This window comes from Balaenoptera borealis (genome assembly GCF_965194805.1).
Source record: "Balaenoptera borealis genome assembly, chromosome: 9".
NCBI lineage: Eukaryota > Metazoa > Chordata > Mammalia > Artiodactyla > Balaenopteridae > Balaenoptera > Balaenoptera borealis.
In genome coordinates, this window is record NC_138873.1 from 71,441,824 (window position 1) to 71,460,523 (window position 18,700).

The window sequence follows — 18,700 nt, forward strand, 5'->3', positions numbered from 1 at the left end:
ATACCTTGAGGAAGCCAGACATGCTGCAGGACCCCTCACAGACCTTCGGGAATAAGCAAAGCAGCAAGTGAATTAGGTGTTCGCCGTGCGCAGTTTGTGGGCAGGAGCCCTGGAATTGAGCATCCGTCAGAATCACAGAATGTTCACTATTGTTTCTGATCCAGCACAAACAACACTGACAGACACAGAGGGGACCCATCTCGGTCTGCAAGGAATACGCTGTTTAAGACTTTTCTGAGTCCCTATTTCCTGACCCAGGATCCGACTCTTCCCACGACGCCTGGGAGCGCAAACACCCCTCCCTTCGGGGGAAATCTGACCTCTCACCCACAAGAGTGCGGTCTCAGCTCCGACCCCATTCCCCACCAGGGCGATCGCTGCAGAGCACAATATCCCAACAGCAGTACCATTCCCAGCCCTGGGGGATTCAGCCTTAAATAATACCACATGTCTGACATTCCCGGACAGTCCTGCTTCCAGCTTTGCCCAGCCCGGCCCAATTCTTTTTTTTTTATGGTGGTTTTCCTGCTTGAAGTAAAGGTTATGCCTGCACAGCCCTCCTGCAGCTTTATCAGTCTCAGTTCCCCAGCTCCTGTCAGCAACTGCTCAAACAAGAACACACACACACCCCTGCAAAAGAAAAAGCAAGAGTATACAGGCTCCTTCACAACTTTCACAGAACACTGTTAATTTCAGGTAACATACATATGAACTATCATTGTAGTTTCTCTCTCAAATATATGAGTATATATACATGCACATATATACATATGGACTGTATACACATATACAAGTGCATACACATGCATATACACACACACTCAAATGGCTAAACAAATCATTTATTTAGTTTTAATTGTTTAATATTTATCATGTTCTCAGGATTGGCATGGCAAGTTACTGATTTGTGTGAAGGACTGTTTTAGATTACAGAAACAGTCTTAGAAAAAGAATTCTTGGACAACTTGCAGTTAACTAGGGAATAAGGATATCAAAAATAGCAAAAACTCCCCACAGCGGACACTGGCAGCCAGGCTTCCGGCCCCCCTCTTGCTCTGGGGTTGTTTGACTCCTTAGATTGATTTATAAATCAGTTTTGCAACAGTGATTTCTATAATCCCCCTGGTGAGATTTTTGGCTGCTTCTTCTTCATGTCTTTTAAATTTATATATAAATGAAAGTTGTATATATAAATCATAGTCTTTGGTGTTGGGGGATAAGTCCTACAACCTGATCAGCAGAACATCAAAATGTTCTCAGACCTCTGTTGCTAACAGTAGATCAGAATATTTTTCTTTGTGTTCTTCCAGTCCTTTGCTTCTGTTTTTACTGATATACAGTTAATTTGACACAAGTAATTTTATACAGCACAAAGAAGAGTTGTAATTGTGGGACTATCCAGTTAGGTAGATGAATATAAATGGCCCAGGTGATGTATGACCACCAAGTCTTCAGTGGACCCACCCTCAGCATTAACCCCCATCTCCTCCACTTTTCCTCTTCAGATTATCTGTTTGGACTCTGAATATCCAACCTAGACTCTAGACACAGCCATAAAACTGAGTTGCAGACACTGAAGTCTACTGTCAGAGCAACCAGTGCTTTGATGTCCTATAACGACATGAGATCAAAAGAGTTTATAATTTTCTCAAGTTTATTATTTGACCATTATTAATGAAATGTGCTGATCATGTAACTTTACTTTTTGTGCTTAAGTAAGTATTGAGGAAGGCATTTATTTTCATAGAGAGCATTAAAAAATGTGATGATTCTAATTCCCTCTGTAACCCACAGTACCTTCTTCTAAAATTTTAGACCCCTTCCTCCTTTGTGTTATGCAGTGATTTTCCCTGGACATTTAGGAGATAATGCGATGTTTTGGCAGAGATGTTTATTTCCAGGCATTACTGCATTTACTATTCTGTTTGACCTCCAAGTCCGGGGTCATGGATGTTGAATGAAGAAATCCCAAAGTGACCAGATGTGAATTACATGTGCTGGACGGGAGATGATTCGAGGAATGGCTGACTGGAAGATGGAACACAGGGCACTGATGGTTTCCTAAGGGCAACATTTATTGGGCAACAGTCTGCCAGCTGGTAAAGGGAGGCACTTGTTCAGTCCTGGTGCTTTATTCTAGCCAAGAGGAAAGGAAAGCCTAAAAGATCAAGGATACAAATGAAAAACAAACATGGAAAGCTGCAAAGTTAAGAACACCAAGAGGGGGAAGCCACAAGGGAACCAGATTATATTTCAGAGTTAAAAAAAAAAAAAAAAAAAAAAACACAAAAAAACCTATAATCTGTCTTGTAAATTAATCCCACACTTAATTTTTGAAATTCCTTCCCATTTCCCCAGACTTGAGACAATATGAGGGAAATGGAATGTTATAGGGGAGTGGCAGCCAGGCACTTAGTGGCAAACTAGTTTACTTTCACAATTTCCTTTCATATGTAGATTCAGCCCTGCCTTTTCCTTTGTCATTGCTTACAAAGATCTAAGCTTCCTTCCTGAGGCATCATCTTTTATTAATCAGCTTATCCACAAAAGAGTCCAAGAGACTGGAGCTGTGTTCAGACAGATGTTGATAAATGTCTTAAGTTTCTTATAAACGAAATCAAGGCCAGCCATGTTTTATTAATCAGTTATCCTTCATACATATTTTGTCCTCCGTATATTGGCTCACACTTTATATGCCATCCTGTTTACACTGTCCTGATTTAATTCAAGACTGTTAGCCTCTACTTGGAAAGACAGGTAGTCCTGTATGAGTCTTTACATATACTTAAGGGCTAATATAAACAGTCATTTATAGATGCATATTTAGCAAAACAACATTAGGTGTTAGTGAGGAAAATGACAATCATGCATTTATGAAGTACGTTTACTTTATTGACAAAGGTAAGAATATAAAAATGGTCAAAAATCTGCTGGTGGAAATGTTTAGGAACTTAGCTTTCAGTATCCTTATGCCTCTGCTCAGAAAGTCAAAAACATATTGAACAAACATACTGCTATTAATAGAGCCTCACATGGTCTGGTTTTGTCCTATATTCTAATTTAAGGGATTCTGACTTGGGGCTCCAAAATAGTAAACGCAAATTACTATCAAAGCAGGTCATCTTCCTGATTGTTGCTATAGTGGTTATATTAGTTCAAGGCATATTACAAGGATAAGAAAATAATTAAGCAAGAGAATGATGTTCCACCTATGGAATAAATTATGTATAGTAACAAATAGTCTTCAGGTGTAAACTATGGTGTTAGTCTGGTGTTAATGACCAACTGTTCTATGAAAACCTAGGGTAAAGTTCTTAGTTAGAAGCTAATTTCCTGTCTGCCCTAATTTATACCTTTGCATTCTTCGATTGTCCCACCTTTGGGTCTTCTATATGTGCTGTGCACCTGTGTATCCCACTCTGGTCCATTCTGTGCTCCATCTGGTGGCAGAATTGTTTCTGATTATACAGAAAGTCTCTTGGACTGCAATTTCTTCATGTTCAGGGTTTAAAGAATAGGCCTTCTACCACAAATACACAGGGTTCCGCTCGGCAGTTTTGTCATTTCTATTTTGGTGCCCAGTTGCTATCACTGAGTACAGGCAATGGATCCAGTGCAAGCATCCCATCACCCTCTCCCCTGTGCTCTGTGAAATGATCTTTCATCCGCACTGTGCCAGGAAGAGTTTCCTGTACCTCTTTGATTCTGGATGGAATTAGAATACATTCTGGATTAGGAAGCACCTGAAAAACTCTGTCCCATTACCTCAATGCCTATTTCTCTTTGGCTGTTACTCTTTTCTTGTTACAAAAATACCAGTAACAAAGAAACTCTCTGCCCTGGATTGACACTGGGCCTATCAGGGAGGAACCAGTATTTTGCTTATGTGCACGCTTAGGATTTGCAAATTGACAAGAGAGATTCCTTCAAAGTAAAAATAGATGATTCTCACAGCATAAAAAATATCTCCTGAGTACGCAAGCTGATATAAAGGCTAGATACCAAAAAATAAACCCTTTCCTAATTTTTTTGTATTTATATCAATGGGTAGTCAGCAGTTATATGTTCCTGGATTTTGGATATAAAACTTGTATATAAGAAAAAAAATAATTTTAGCAAATAACTTTAGAATTTTAGAAAATAGGCATTTATGTGTTATGTCTAACCTGCTTTGATCCTATGCTGTATGTTAACCTGAGATAAAATATTTTAAAGATGTTTTAAGATTGATGATTTTTTATGAGCATATTTTTTTTAATTTGAAGTATAGTTGATTTACAATATTGTGTTAGTTTCAGCTGTACAGCATAGTGATTCAGCTTTTTTTTTTTTGTATATTATATTCCATTATAGGTTATTATAAGATACTGAGTATAATTTCCTGTGCTATACAGTAAATCCTTATTGCTTATCTATTTTATGTATAATAGTTTGTATCTGTTAATTCCATACTCCTAATTTGTCCCTCCCACTCTCCCTTTCCACCTTGGCAACCGTAAGTTTGTTTTCTATGTCTGTGAGTCTGTTTCTATTTTTTATATACATTCATTTGTATAATTATAAGTGATATCACATAGTATTTGTCTTTCTCTGTCTGAATTATTTCACTAAGCATAATGTTCTCTGGGTTCATCCATGTTGCTGCAAATGGCAAATTTCATTCTTTTTTCTGGCTGAGTAATATTCCATTGTATATACATATACCACATCTTCTATATCCATTCATCTGTTCATGGGCACTTGGGTTGCCTCCGTGTCTTTGATATTATAAATAGTGCTGCTATGAACATTGGGGTGCATGTATCTTTTCAAATTAAGAGTTTTCATTTTTTTCCAGATATATATCCTGGAGTGGAATTGCTGGATCATATTGTAGCTCCATTTTTAGTTTTTTAAGAAACCTCCGTACTGTTTTCCATAGCAGCTGTACCAGTTTTCATTCTCAGTGGCAGTGTACAAGGGTTCCCTTTTCTCCACACCCTCTCCAGCATTTATTATTTGTAGAATTCTTGTAGACAGCCATTCTGACAGGTATGAGGTGATACCTCATTGTGGTTTTGATTTGCATTTCTCTAATATTAGCAGTGTTGAGCATCTTTTCATGTGCCTGTTGGCCATCTGTATGTCTTCTTTGGAGAAATGTCATTTAGGTTTTCTGCCCATTTTATGATTGGGTTGTTTGTTTTTTTGACATTGAGTTGTATGAGCTGTTTTTATATTTTGGATATTACCCCCTTGTTATTTGTATTTTTTTCAAATATTTTCTCCCATTCTGTATAATGTCTTTTTGTTTTATTGGTGGCTTCCTTTGCTATGCAAAAGCTTTTAAGTTTGATTGTCTCATTTGTTTATTTTTGCTTTTATTTCTTTTGTCTTGGGAGACTGATCTAAGATAATATTGCTATGATTTATGTCCAAGAACATTTTGCCTATGTTCTCATCTAGGAGTTTCATGGTGTCATGTCTTACATTTAGGTCTTTAATCCATTTTGAGCTTATTTTGTACATGGTGTGACGAAAGGTTCTAATTTCATTTTTTTTTTTTTTTACATGTAGTTGCCCAGCTTTCCCAACACCATTTCTTGAAGAGACTGTGTTTTCTCCATTGTATAGTCTTACCTCTCTTGCTGTAGATTAATTGACCATAGGTGCATAGGTTCATTTCTGAGCTCTCTATTCTGTTCCCCTTATCTATATGTCTATTTTTGTGCCAATGCCATGCTGTTTTGATTACTGTAGCTTTGTGTATAGTCTGAGGTCTGGGAGGGTTATACCTCCAGCTTTCTTCTTTTTTTCTCAGGATTGCTCTCTTAATTTCCCTTTCTGATAGTTCGTTATTAAAGAAAAGCAACAGATTTCCATACATTAATCCTGTATCCTGCAACTTTATTGAATTCATTTATTAGTTCTAATAGTGTTTGTGTGGAGACTTTAGGGTTCTCTTTATAGAGTATCATGTCATCTGCAAATAGTGAGAGTTTTACCACTTACCTTCCAATTTGGATACCTTTTATTTCTTTTTATTGTCTGATTGCTGTGGCTAAGACTTCCAATGATTAGAAGTGGTGAGAGTGGGCATACTTGTCTTGTTCCTGAATTTAGCAGGAAGCTTTTCACTGTTGAGTATTATGTTGGCTGTGGGTTTGTTGTACATAGCTTTTATTATGTTGAGATATATTCCCTCTATACCCACTTTGGTGGGAGTTTTTTTTATCATGAATGGGTGTTGAATTTTGTCAAATGCTTTTTCTGCATCTATTGAGATGATAATGTGGTTTTTGTCTTTCCTTTTGTTAATGTGGTATGTCACATTGATTTGCATATGTTGAATCATCATTGTGACCCTGGAATAAATCCAACTTGATCATGGTGTATGATCCTTTTTATATATTGTTGGATTCAGTTTGCTAATATTTTGTTGAGGACTTCTGCATCTATATTCACCAAAGATATAGGCTTGTAATTTTCTTTTTTTGTAGTGTCTTTGTCTACTTTTGGTATCAGGGTGATGGTGACCTCATAGAATGAATTTTGGAGTGGTCTCTCCTCTTCAAATTTTTGGAGTAGTTTGAGAAGCAAGGTATAATTTCTTCTTTATATGTTTGATAGAATTCCCCAGTGAAGCCATCTGGTCCTGGACTTCTGTTTGCAGAGAGTTTTTTAAATTACATATTCTATTTCCTGCCTATTGATCAGTTTGTTCAAATTATCTGTTTCTTTTTGACTCAGTCTTGGCAGTCTGTATGTTTCTAGAAACTTGTCCATTTCTTCCAGGTTGTCCAATCTGTTGTCATATAACTGTTCATAATATTCTCTTATAATTTTTTGTATTTATATGGTATTGGTTATTATTTCTCCTCTTTGATTTCTTAGTTTGTTTATTTGGGTCCTCTCTCTTTTCTTCTTGGTGAGCCTGGCTGGAGGTCTGCCAATTTTGTTTATCTTTTCAAAAAAACAGGTCTTGATTTTATGATCTTTTCTATTGTTTTTTATCTCTATTAAATTATTTTCTTTCTTACCTTTATTATTGCCTTCCTTCTGCTGATTTTTTTTTTAAACATCTTTATTGAAGTATAATTGCTTTACAATGGTGTGTTGGTTTCTGCTTTATAACAAAGTGAATCAGTTATACATATACATATGTTCCCATATCTCTTCCCTCTTGCATCTCCCTCCCTCCCATCCTCCCCATCCCACCCCTCTAGGTGGTCACAAAGCACCGAGCTGTTCTCCCTGTGCTATGCGGCTGCTTCCCACTAGCTATCTATTTTACATTTGGTAGTGTATATATGTCCATGACACTCTCTCACCCTGTCACATCTCACCCCTCCCCCTCCCCATATCCTCAAGTCCATTCTCTAGTAGGTCTGTGTCTTTATTCCCGTCTTGCCACTAGGTTCTTCATGGCCTTTTTTTTTTTTTTCCCCTTAGATTCCATATATATGTGTTAGCATACTGTATTTGTTTTTCTCTTTCTGACTTACTTCACTCTGTATGACAGACTCTAACTCCATCCACCTCATTACAAATACCTCCATTTCATTTCTTTTTATGGCTGAGTAATATTCCATTGTATATATGTGCCACATCTTCTTTATCCATTCATCTGTCGATGGACATTTAGGTTGCTTCCATGTCCTGGCTATTGTAAATAGAGCTACAATGAACATTTTGGTACATGACTCTTTTTGAACTATGGTTTTCTCAGGGTATATGCCCAGTAGTGGGATTGCTGGGTCGTATGGTAGTTCTATTTGTAGTTTTTTAAGGAACCTCCATACTGTTTTCCATAGTGGCTGTATCAATTTACATTCCCACCAACAGTGCAAGAGGGTTCCCTTTCCTCCACACCCTCTCCAGCATTTATTGTTTCTAGATTTTTTGATGATGGCCATTCTGACCGGTGTGAGATGATATCTCATTGTAGTTTTGATTTGCATTTCTCTAATGATTAATGATGTTGAGCATTCTTTCATGTGTCTGTTGGCAATCTGTATTATCTTCTTTGGAGAAATGTCTATTTAGGTCTTCTGCCCATTTTTGGATTGGGTTGTTCGTTTTTTTGTTATTGAGCTGCATGAGCTGCTTGTAAATCTTGGAGATTAATCCTTTGTCAGTTGCTTCATTTGCAAATATTTTCTCCCATTCTGATGGTTGTCTTTTGGTCTTGTTTATGGTTTCCTTTGCTGTGCAAAAGCTTTTAAGTTTCATTAGGTCCCATTTGTTTATTTGTGTTCTTATTTCCATTTCTCTAGGAGCTGGGTCAAAAAGGATCTTGCTGTGATTTATGTCATAGAGTGTTCTGCCTATGTTTTCCTCTAAGAGTTTGATAGTGTCTGGCCTTACACTTAGGTCTTTAATCCATTTTGAGTTTATTTTTGTGCATGGTGTCAGGGAGTGTTCTAATTTCATACTTTTACATGTATCTGTCCAATTTTCCCAGCACCACTTATTGAAGAGGCTGTCTTTTCTCCACTGTATATGCTTGCCTCCTTTATCAAAGATAAGGTGACCATATGTGCGTGGGTTTATCTCTGGGCTTTCTATCCTGTTCCATTGATCTGTATTTCTGTTTTTGTGCCAGTACCAAACTGTCTTGATTACTGTAGCTTTGTAATATAGTCTGAAGTCAGGGAGCCTGATTCCCCCAGCTCCATTTTTCGTTCTCAAGATTGCTTTGGCTATTCGGGGACTTTTGTGTTTCCATCTTCTGCTGATTTTGGGCTTTGTTTGTTCTTCTTTTTCTAATTCTTTTAGGTGGTAGGTTAGGTTGTTTATTTCAAATTTTTCTTATTTCCTGAGGAAGGCCTGTATCGCTATGAACTTCTCTCTTAGAACTGCTTTTGCTGCCTCCCATAGACATCTGTGAAGTTGTCTCAAGGTATTTTTTGATTTCTTCTTTGATTGCATCAGTGACCCATTGGTTTTTTTTAGTAGCATGTTGTTTAGTCTCCATATGTTCTCTTTTCCCCCATTTTTCTTTTTGTAGTTGATTTCTAGTTTCATACTGTTATGGTCAGAAGAGATGCATGAAATAATTTCTATCCTCTTAAATTTGTTGAGGCTTGATTTGTGACCTAGTATGTGGTCTAACCTAGAGAATGTTCCATGTGCCTTTGAAAAGAATGTGTGTTCTGGGTTTTTTTTGGATGTAGTGTCCTGTAGTTATCAATTTAGTCAAACTGGTTTACTGTGTTATTTAGGACCTCTGTTGCCTTACTGATTTTTCTATCTGGATGGTCTCTCCACTGATGTCAGTGGGGTGTTAAAGTCTCCTACTATTATTGTATTATTATCAATTTCTCCTTTTATGTCTGTTAGTATTTGCTTGATATATTTAGGTGCTCCAATATTGGGTGTGTATATGTCAATGAGTGTAATATCCTCTTCTTCTATTGATCCCTTTATCATTATATAATGCTCTTCTTTGTCTTTCTTTACGGCTTCTGTTTTAAAGTCTACTTTTTCTGATATGAGTATTGCTACCCTCACTTTCTCGTCATTTCCATTTGCATGAAATATCTTTTTCCATCTCCTTACTTTCAGTCTGTGTGTGTCTCTCACCCAAAGGTGAGTCTCTGACCACTTATTTTTTAGAATTAGGCATAATTTACGTACAATAACTTTTAGGGAATTTGTTTCCAGTTTGAAGACAATTGGACAATTGTATCCACCTGTGTAACCACCACCCAAAACAAGTTATAGAACATTCCCAGTACCCTATAAAACATTCCCATGTGGCCCATTCCAGTAAATTTCCACCTCAAGCAACCACTTTCCAATTGCTAACAGTTTAGATTAGTTTTGCCCAGTTTGGGCTTCATATAAATGGAATCATACAGTATTCATTCCTTTTTGTCTGGCTTCTTTCACTAAACAGTGTTTGGTAGCTTCATCCATGTTATAGTTGCCAAGTCTGATTGCTTTCCGTTTTCAAAAATATTATGAGGTACATGCTGGATCAAAAAATACTGAGAAATTAGAAAGTATGAAATAATAAGTTTTTTAATGATAAAAATTACCTTGAAGATCCTTCTGCCCTAATTTGCAGCCCAGCTTGTGAGTCTCCCATATGATGCTTGTGCTACCTGGAGCTCTGGCCTTTGTAGGAACATCTCCAATACAGGAACCCATCACTTCACGAGGCATCTAAAGTACCATGAGTCCATACTTTAAAAAAGATGTACGAATACTATGTAAATTTCCCAGATTATTAGAAATGATCCTTCATAGTTTTAATGTGTGGAAAGGGCTCTAGTGAAGAAGGGAGAAAATTTCCTCAAACAAATAATATTTTGCTAAAGTTTCAGTTTTATTTCTGAGTCGGAATATCTGCAGTCCTAAAAGAAGGACTCTGTTTCAAATTGCTTTCCTCCTGTAAAGAATTTGCAAGTCGTAGTCATATTTTTTCAGTAATAGATTTCTGTATTTCTAAGGAAGCCTACATAAAAAATCATTAATTTTACATATTTCCTATCTCCTTTATTATTTTACACAGTTGAATAAATTCCCTTCAAGCCTGATCAATGTCCTGGTCAACACTTGGGTTGTGCTTAATCTTTCATGAAATCAATCAGATACTCTATGTTTTATTTCCTCAAGTAGCGACAGGATCAGGATTATTAACAATACCAATAGATAACACTCAGCTTTTTGGTTTCCTCAGTGTAAGTTAAGCCCTTAAAAACAAACTCTATAAAACATTTTATTCTGGTTTTCCTATTGTTTATGATTATATTTCCATTTGACTAACTTCATAGTAAACAACAGCAATGCAAGTGATAATGGCAGGGATAAATTAATCACTGAAATTTGTCAGCCAAAGATTATCTAAGCACTTACTTTAAACTGATTTATGAAATTTGAAGAATATCTGAAAGACAGAGACTTTTAAAAATAATGTCACATTTTACTATATATATCAGAATATAGGGCATCAAATCCAGACAGTTATATACAGCATGTGTTTCTTGAGAACAAGGACTTCTTCATCTCCTCTTCCTTTTCCTCCCTTCTCTCCATATTTTTCTTTTTTTTTTTTTAACATCTTTATTGGAGTATAATTGCTTTACAATGGTGTGTTAGTTTCTGCTTTATAACAAAGTGAATCAGCTATACATATACATATATCCCCATATCTCCTCCCTCTTGCATCTCCCTCCCACCCTCCCTATCCCACCCCTCTAGGTGGTCACAAAGCACTAAGCTGATCTCTCTGTGCTATGTGGCTGCTTCCCACTAGCTATCTATTTTACGTTTGGTAGTGTATATATGTCCATGCCACTCTCTCACTTCATCCCATCTTACCCTTGAGCCCTTCTACGTTCTAGTTTGGTACTCAAGTGTAAGTTCCATGTCTGTCTGTTCTCTGAGTAAGATTTCTTACCTAAGTATACAGAGTTGATAATGACAGACATAAGAGGAAGCTTGGCTTCTGTCTCGACCTCTCTCTCCACATAACCAAGTCAATTACATTTTGGCTGCTAAAGCTGTTGCCTCTTCCCAGCTCCACCACTCCCGTTTTTTTCTAGACTCTATATGAATTTGTACAATTTGTTCCTAAACTGGTCTCCATAACCTGACTCCTAACAATACATCCTCCACATGGTCCCCAGAAGAGCTTTTTATAACTCAGACCTGACCATGTCACCTTCCTGCTTGAACCAGGCAATGGTCCCCCATGATCTCAGGTGAAAAACTAAAATCTTGGCTTAGCCTATAAGGCCCTGTAAAACCTTACCGTTTTCCAGCTCTCCACCTGCATTTTCCACCTGCTCACTGTAGCAACTCAAGGCTGCTCTCAGGTACATGAGAGTCCAGTCTCTGAATGTATTTGTGCCTGCCTTTTTGTTGCTGTTGTTTGTTTTCATCCTGAAAGCCCATCACCCTGTCTGCACCTGGCTGATCACTATTACATTACCTTGGACTTCCAGGACCTCCCCTCCAGCCCTCATCTTTGGTCAGGTTAGGCACACACAGTAACCTGGGCCCGCCTCTACCTCACCCCTAACCATTAATATTATCTGCATCTCCTTAGATGACATTAGCACCTGATTCTTAGTCTTCTGCTGCCCCTAGCCCAAATTGTCCTTTTATCACAATGACTCTGTGTGGTTGATCAATTCAATAACTTATCTTCAAAATTCACTGACCTCTTCCACTCAGCTCATTCCCAAGATTTTTTTTTTAATATAATCATTGCCTAGAGCTCACCCCACTCTGAAATCTTAAACTTTATTATATCAGTGTCCAAGTAAAACCTTCAATGCCTTCGTCCCTTTCACTCCCTTATTCTCATTACATCTTCATGACCGCTCTTACTTTGGCTGCAACTTTTCTAACAGTCTACCCACACTCTGACTCTGCATGCTCCTCCACCAAAGAATATTTTATACTCATTCAATCTACTCCAACACAACACAAATTCATCAGTTTTCAATTAAGACTAGCCCCCCCTAGTCTTTTAATGAAGACTAGGTTTCACTAAAATCATGGAGCAAAGATCACTAATCCCCTCTTGATTAACAAATCCAGTGGACTCTTGTCATTCCTGATATTTCTTCATCTTTCCATGGCATTTGCCTCCACTAATTTCTTTCTTGGTTTCTTTGTCACTGACATCCCCTGGTCAACCTGGTTTGTCTTCCCAGTCTTCTTTATGCATTTATTGTTCCAGGGGGCAGTCTTCAGCCCTCCTCTCTCGCAGGCCATTTCCACACTCCAATGGCTTCAACTATGATTCATATACTGATGACCCCAAACTCTCTGCCTTTAGCTCAGCTTTCTCTCCTATATACCAGTGCCCCATGAACTTCATCACAAGAAACTCAAGCCCACGAAATCCAAAATTGAGCCTGTTGTCACTGCCCTAAAATGTTATCTTCCTCTTACATTTTTGTTGTTATTAATAAACTCAATTTCTCTCCACTCACTAACTCAAGCCAAAAATGCAAGAGTCTTCACAAATCTCTTGGTTTTCTCATTCCCCACATTAAAATAGGAATCAAGTTCTTTCTCTCCTATCTTATTCACGTCTCATATTGTCCCTTATCCATTCCCATCACTGTGTGTTGTTCAAACCCCACCATCTCTTACAATAGTCCCTCCAAGCTGACCTCTCTACCCCCAGCCTCACGGTCTTCCAGCCCATTTTTCTCATTGCAGTCAGAGGGAGCTTCCTAAACGCAAATCTCATCTCATTAGGCTCCTAGATCTCAACTTTCTATAGCAGTGGCTTCTACATGTGGTTGCATGTTAATATCGCCTAGTGAGATATTTTTAAAATATCACTCCTACAGATTCAGAGAGAACCGGTTGTGAACAGGATTGGGATGATGGCATTTTTTAGAAGTCCCAAGTGATTCTACTACAAAACCGAAGAGCAATGATTCTACAGAATAAACCCAAAAGCCCTACTTCTTGCTCCATTTTCATATTTTCTGCCTCTATTCATTCTATACACAGCTGTATAGAGTGATCCTTCTCCACTGTCTCTGCTACCTCGGCTTCCTCTGCCTAGAACTCCTTTTCATAGCAAGTCAAGACTCTAGTCATGTTATGGGCTGAATTGTGTCCCCCAGATTTATATGTTGAAGGCCTAATTCCCAGTATTTCAGAATGTGACTGCATTTGGAGACAGGGCCATTAAGGAGGTTGAAATGAGGCCCTCGGGGGGGCTCTAATCCAATCGGACTGGTGTCTTTAAAAGAAGAGGAAATTTGTACACACAGAGAGACATCAGGGATACATACACACACACACACACACACACAGGGAAGACCATGTGAGGACACGACTGAGAAGGCAGCCATCTGCAAGCCAGGAGAGAGGCCTCAGTTGAAGGAGCCACCTCTGTGTGGGGCAGTGCAGTCATTGTGACAGAAGCAAAAAGTGGGCATGGCAAACAGTAGGCTGACTCTGAAAACTTCTGCTTAGAAGTGACAGTTAGAATAACAACAGTTATTCTCATCTCTGACTTGACCCTCCCCAAACAGGAATACAGTCTCGACCCATGTACCTGGTAATCAGACTTCCAGCAGCCTCAATTTTCGGTATCTACCTGTGAACCTGAAAATAATTTTAAAAACCATGTGAGAAGCTTTGGAGTACCAAGGAAAAGAGTTACTATCAAGCACATGCCTTTTATTCATTGATGGAGTGTAGCACCTTACATAAAGCCTTAGCTAAGGCCCACTAGCAGAAAAGAGTGTCTAAAATATTTAATGTAGAGACAAATATTACAGGCATACCTTGGAGATACTGCAGGTTCAGTCCCAGACCACTGCAATAAAGTGAACCTCACAATAAAGTGAGTCACATGAATTTTTTGGTTTCCCAGTGTGTATAAAAGTTACATTTATGCTATCCTGTAGCCTATCAAGTGTGCAATAGCGTTATGTCTAAAAAACGTACGTATCTTAATTAAAACATACGGTATTGCTAAAAAGTGTCAAAATAGTAACATCAAAGATCACTGATCACAGATTACGATAACAAATACAATAATAATGAAAAGGTTTGAAATATTGCAGGAATTATCAAAATGTGACACAGAGACATGAAGTGCGCATATGCTGCTGGAAAAATGGAAGCAGTGTTGCCACAAACCTTCAATTTGTGGAAAACACAAATCCGCGAAGCACAAGAAAGTGAGGTCTGCCTGTATAGTGCAATTAGGTAGCAGATGTTCAGAATTAGAGGATTTAGATGAAGAAATTTTAAAGATCATCTTCTCCTGTGCTTTTATTTACAAATATATATATACATAAAATTAAGGACCAGAGTGGTAAAAGACCTCCAGATCACCTTTCTGTGAACCAAGACTGGATCTCTGGTTGTCCTGACCCTGTGTTCCAGAGACCTTTCCATACACACTTCTGGCATCTCATATCCTAATTCTGGATTGGAATATTTAAGAAGCCAAGGATCTGAGTCATTCCGTTTAAATAAATCTCCACTGGAGAGGTTGAAATTAAAGAAAAATCTGTTCCTGTTGTGAGGCTTGCAGTATCTGGGGAACTGACTTCTCTGGAACAATGTGTTCCCTGATGCTGATGAATAAATGAGGCCTCATTGTTCATAGTTTATTTACAAATGAATCTATAGAAGCATAAAATTTAGAACTGTTCTCGATTAGTTATTCTTTCATGTTTACTCACTCAAGTATTAAATCTTCCACAATCATGAATTTCCTTTGGGAACAAGTCTTCTGGTTTTGATAGTTCCCACTATTGAAAAGTTTTTTATTGATATTTGACCTATTTTTTTCCCATACTTTTATCCCACTTATCCTACTTATCCTGTTTAGATCAGGCCACATCATCTTCCCCAAGTGCTTATGCTTTTCATATATGTTATGACTCATCCAAATTATCATTTAGTCGGGCTCTCCATGTGCATTGCTTTAGTGTTGTTATGGACCTTACTCTCTTTACTAGAATAAATCTCTCGTAATGAGATACAAAGCCCCGGGAATATCACCATACTTGCAGAGAGAGGGGCTAACTGTCCTTGTGTCTTTGTTATTAAGTGTAATATGAGGCGCCTATGCTAAAAAAAAAAAAAAAGAGTTTTTCCTTTCACATCACCTAGTACACTTCTGTTAATGTTTAGCCCACTAATTTCTATGTGTTTTTTCCTGTTAATTAGATTCCAACTAATAATAGGTTTTACTCTTCAGATCACATTTAACCAAAGAAATAAGTCAACGTATCCATCAGTATTCCTATTTAATGGCTTCCGTTATTCTTAATTTCCTCTCCTGTTAATTGGAGAGAAGAGCCTGGTGCCATACTTTGCACAAAGTAGATACGTAATTATTAGCTTTTTTTTCCTCCTATCATTCCCATTTCTACTTCCCACCAGTGCCTTTTTCTTCCTTAGATACCCCATGAGCTACCTACGCTCTGCCTTTAACCCTAAGGCTTCTGTTGATTGATGCTACTGCTTTCATTAGCACCTTCCCTGGATCATGTCATTATTTCCTTTTGTTTACAGAATTTCAGCCCTGTTTTCCAGCTAAGTGCAGCTTCTCTGTTCCTAACAGAAAATAAATTCTTTTTGTCAGTAAATCTCAGGAGACCATATTATGTCCTTTACTAAAATTCCAATATAACATCTGCTGAATCTTACAGTTCAAGCCAAAAAGAAGTTATTAAGCTTGTATAGTTTGATTTGTTTTTTGTAAACTCTGGTTATATACTGCTAATCACTTGTATTCTAATAGGTGTTCAATTTACCATCATATAATCTATTCCTTCTAGAACATGGATGCAAGTCTATTTTAAAATAACATGACGTTTTTATAATTATAAAAGTGGTACTAGCTCATTGTACAAACTCTGAAAAGTCAGGTGAAGTACAAAGAAAAAAGAAAAAGAATGCCTGCAGTTATTGACACATTGCAGAGATAACTCTCTTAACATTTTAGTGTATTTTGCTCACATATATTTTACCCAAGTTGAATATATGAATATGCGCCTATTTCTTTTCTTATAAAACAATACAGTAAACTTTGAGTACTATATTGTTTTCATTTTTTCTTTCCTCAACTTTCCACAATTAAATTTTTTCCATGTAAGTCAACAAATATTAACCTCCTAAATACAGCATAAATTTAAATCATAACTCAACAGCCAATGTAAGCACATACTGTAGCTCAGTGGACTTCAAAAGAAGTCATTACAGATTTTAAACAAATATGATTTGGGTTTTTTTATTTTCTAAAATTTCTGCTTTTCATTAGGGGCTGACTTTGAAACTCATCATTACATTCTAATGATTCTCAATTTCTCCATTGCCTTTGTCTTGTTATAAATCACCAAGTGGTAATAAATAATAGAAAATCCAAAATTGGCTGACATAAGGGACAATTTTGTTTTCACTGTCTTTCCGTGGACAAACTTGCACTAATTTTCTTTACTTCTAATACAAAGATCCTCTTAATCTTGCAACAATCCATCCATATTTTGGTTTGGCTTTAATCTTCACCTTCCTTTCTTATTCCCATCCCCCCCCCCCAGTTCCTTTGTAATGAGTTTTTATTATGTTGAGCATGATTGTTCATCATTGATAGAAAGTTTTCCTAGTATTTTCAGACTTTCAGTGAATTCCAACTAGGTTGACTGAATACAGATGCTGCTTCTTTTTTATGACTCACCAAATTGGCCTATGAATAAATCCGAGACATTCTTGAGAGGTTATATTTTAGCTTTGGAATGATTAGCAAGCTCATAGACAGATGGGTAGTTCTAATTTGCCAGGAGTGCCTACATTTTTTCAAGATTTAGTATGTCTACTTGCAGGGGAAGAAGGCTGTTCCACTTTTCCTTGGGTTGTAGTTTCTGAGACAGATGCCCATTCAGACACTTCGTTGTTGGGCATTTGAAGAGTTCACTGCTGCAACCCTTCCTATCCTACAGTGCTGCACCTACACTCCTTAACGCTCTCCTTCCAGCTGGGAGGATCCTACCACACTTTGAGATTCATGAGCACAGTGACTGGATTTGGTTCTTTTCCGAATCCCCAGTGTCTGATCCAATGCTTGGCACCTAATTGACACTTGAGTTGAAATAATCAATCAGATATGGTAAAGCTCATTCCGTATCAATCTCCTTTATTCTGTACAAATCATTTCAAATGACTAACCTAAACATCATTACACAAAAGTCAACAATACAGTGTTGTGATTAAACTAATGGGCTTGGGAAGTAGTCTGTCTAGATTAGATTCCCAGCTCTACCACTTACTTGCTTTGTGAACTTGAACAGATGACTAAATTGCCTCAAATCTTCTGTCTACAAAATGGGAATGATCCTAATACCTAAATGACAGGATTGCAATTAGATGCGCATTTTTCAGGACAGTACCTTGCACGTAGTACTTGTTCAATGCATACTAACAGCAATTATGGGTATGGAAGGTCTCTGATGGAACACAAGGGAGCACTCATTTACACTGGACTGTATTAGTGTAAATCAGTATAGTCTAAGTGTGATGGAAATGAAAAGAAGAACACAAGCGTCTCAAAAATACTTCTGGGCATATAAATTTTGATCTAAGAGGAAATGCTGAAGGAGTTCCTTTCTGGATAAGAAAGCACAGGGAGATCACACACAATAAAACAATGTCATCAGCACTTGTTTGATTAAATTCCATCTCTGGAATCCTCTTTCATTGTATCTCAAGCCTAAGTCCAGTCTCCCCAACAAGAGTATAAGTTCCTTGGGTGTCAAGTCTGGGTCATAAATTTCTGGGTGACACAAAGAGCGGGTTGGGTTAATAAATAAAAAACAAATGGATTACTCTTACAACTTTGTTAGATTGTTTCCATATATCAGTCCTATTAACTTGAAAAATAAAAAGTGAATTGAAAGATTAACTTTATTATCAATTTAGCCCCAATGTTTCCTTTCAACCTCGTATGAACTCACTGGCCATCCTCCTCCTCCAGCAATACACTCATCCCCTATTTGTAGACTCTTCTGACCCTTTGGTTTCAGTTCCCACTTTCTTTACCTGGAAGTTAAAGAAACCAACAGCTACTGTTGTGTTTTTAAAATCTTCAAAAGCAGGAGAGAATGCCAGCTCATTGAGAACAGAAGGGGTGGTCTACTCTTTGAGCACCAATGTTTAAGCTTAGGTGCCCCCAGGATTTGTGATATCTGAGACCAGTGAGTAGCCTCCTTGAATGAATATGCTT

General features: G+C 37.6%; 2 long non-coding RNA genes across 2 annotated transcripts in view; one reads left to right on the forward strand and one right to left on the reverse strand.

Annotated features, from left to right (window-relative positions):
• The window catches only part of LOC309635150, a 356,917-nt gene that overhangs the window by 317,401 nt on the left and 20,816 nt on the right, over window positions 1-18,700 (forward strand). Inside the window, exon 9 of the long non-coding RNA XR_014248663.1 lies at window positions 1-18,700. This exon is cut by the window's right edge and continues 20,816 nt beyond it. This is a non-coding gene — a long non-coding RNA (uncharacterized lncRNA).
• LOC309635148 overlaps window positions 7,393-18,700 on the reverse strand; it is a 136,646-nt gene continuing 125,338 nt past the window's right edge. The window contains exon 4 of the long non-coding RNA XR_014248661.1: window positions 7,393-18,700. This exon is cut by the window's right edge and continues 13,429 nt beyond it. This is a non-coding gene — a long non-coding RNA (uncharacterized lncRNA).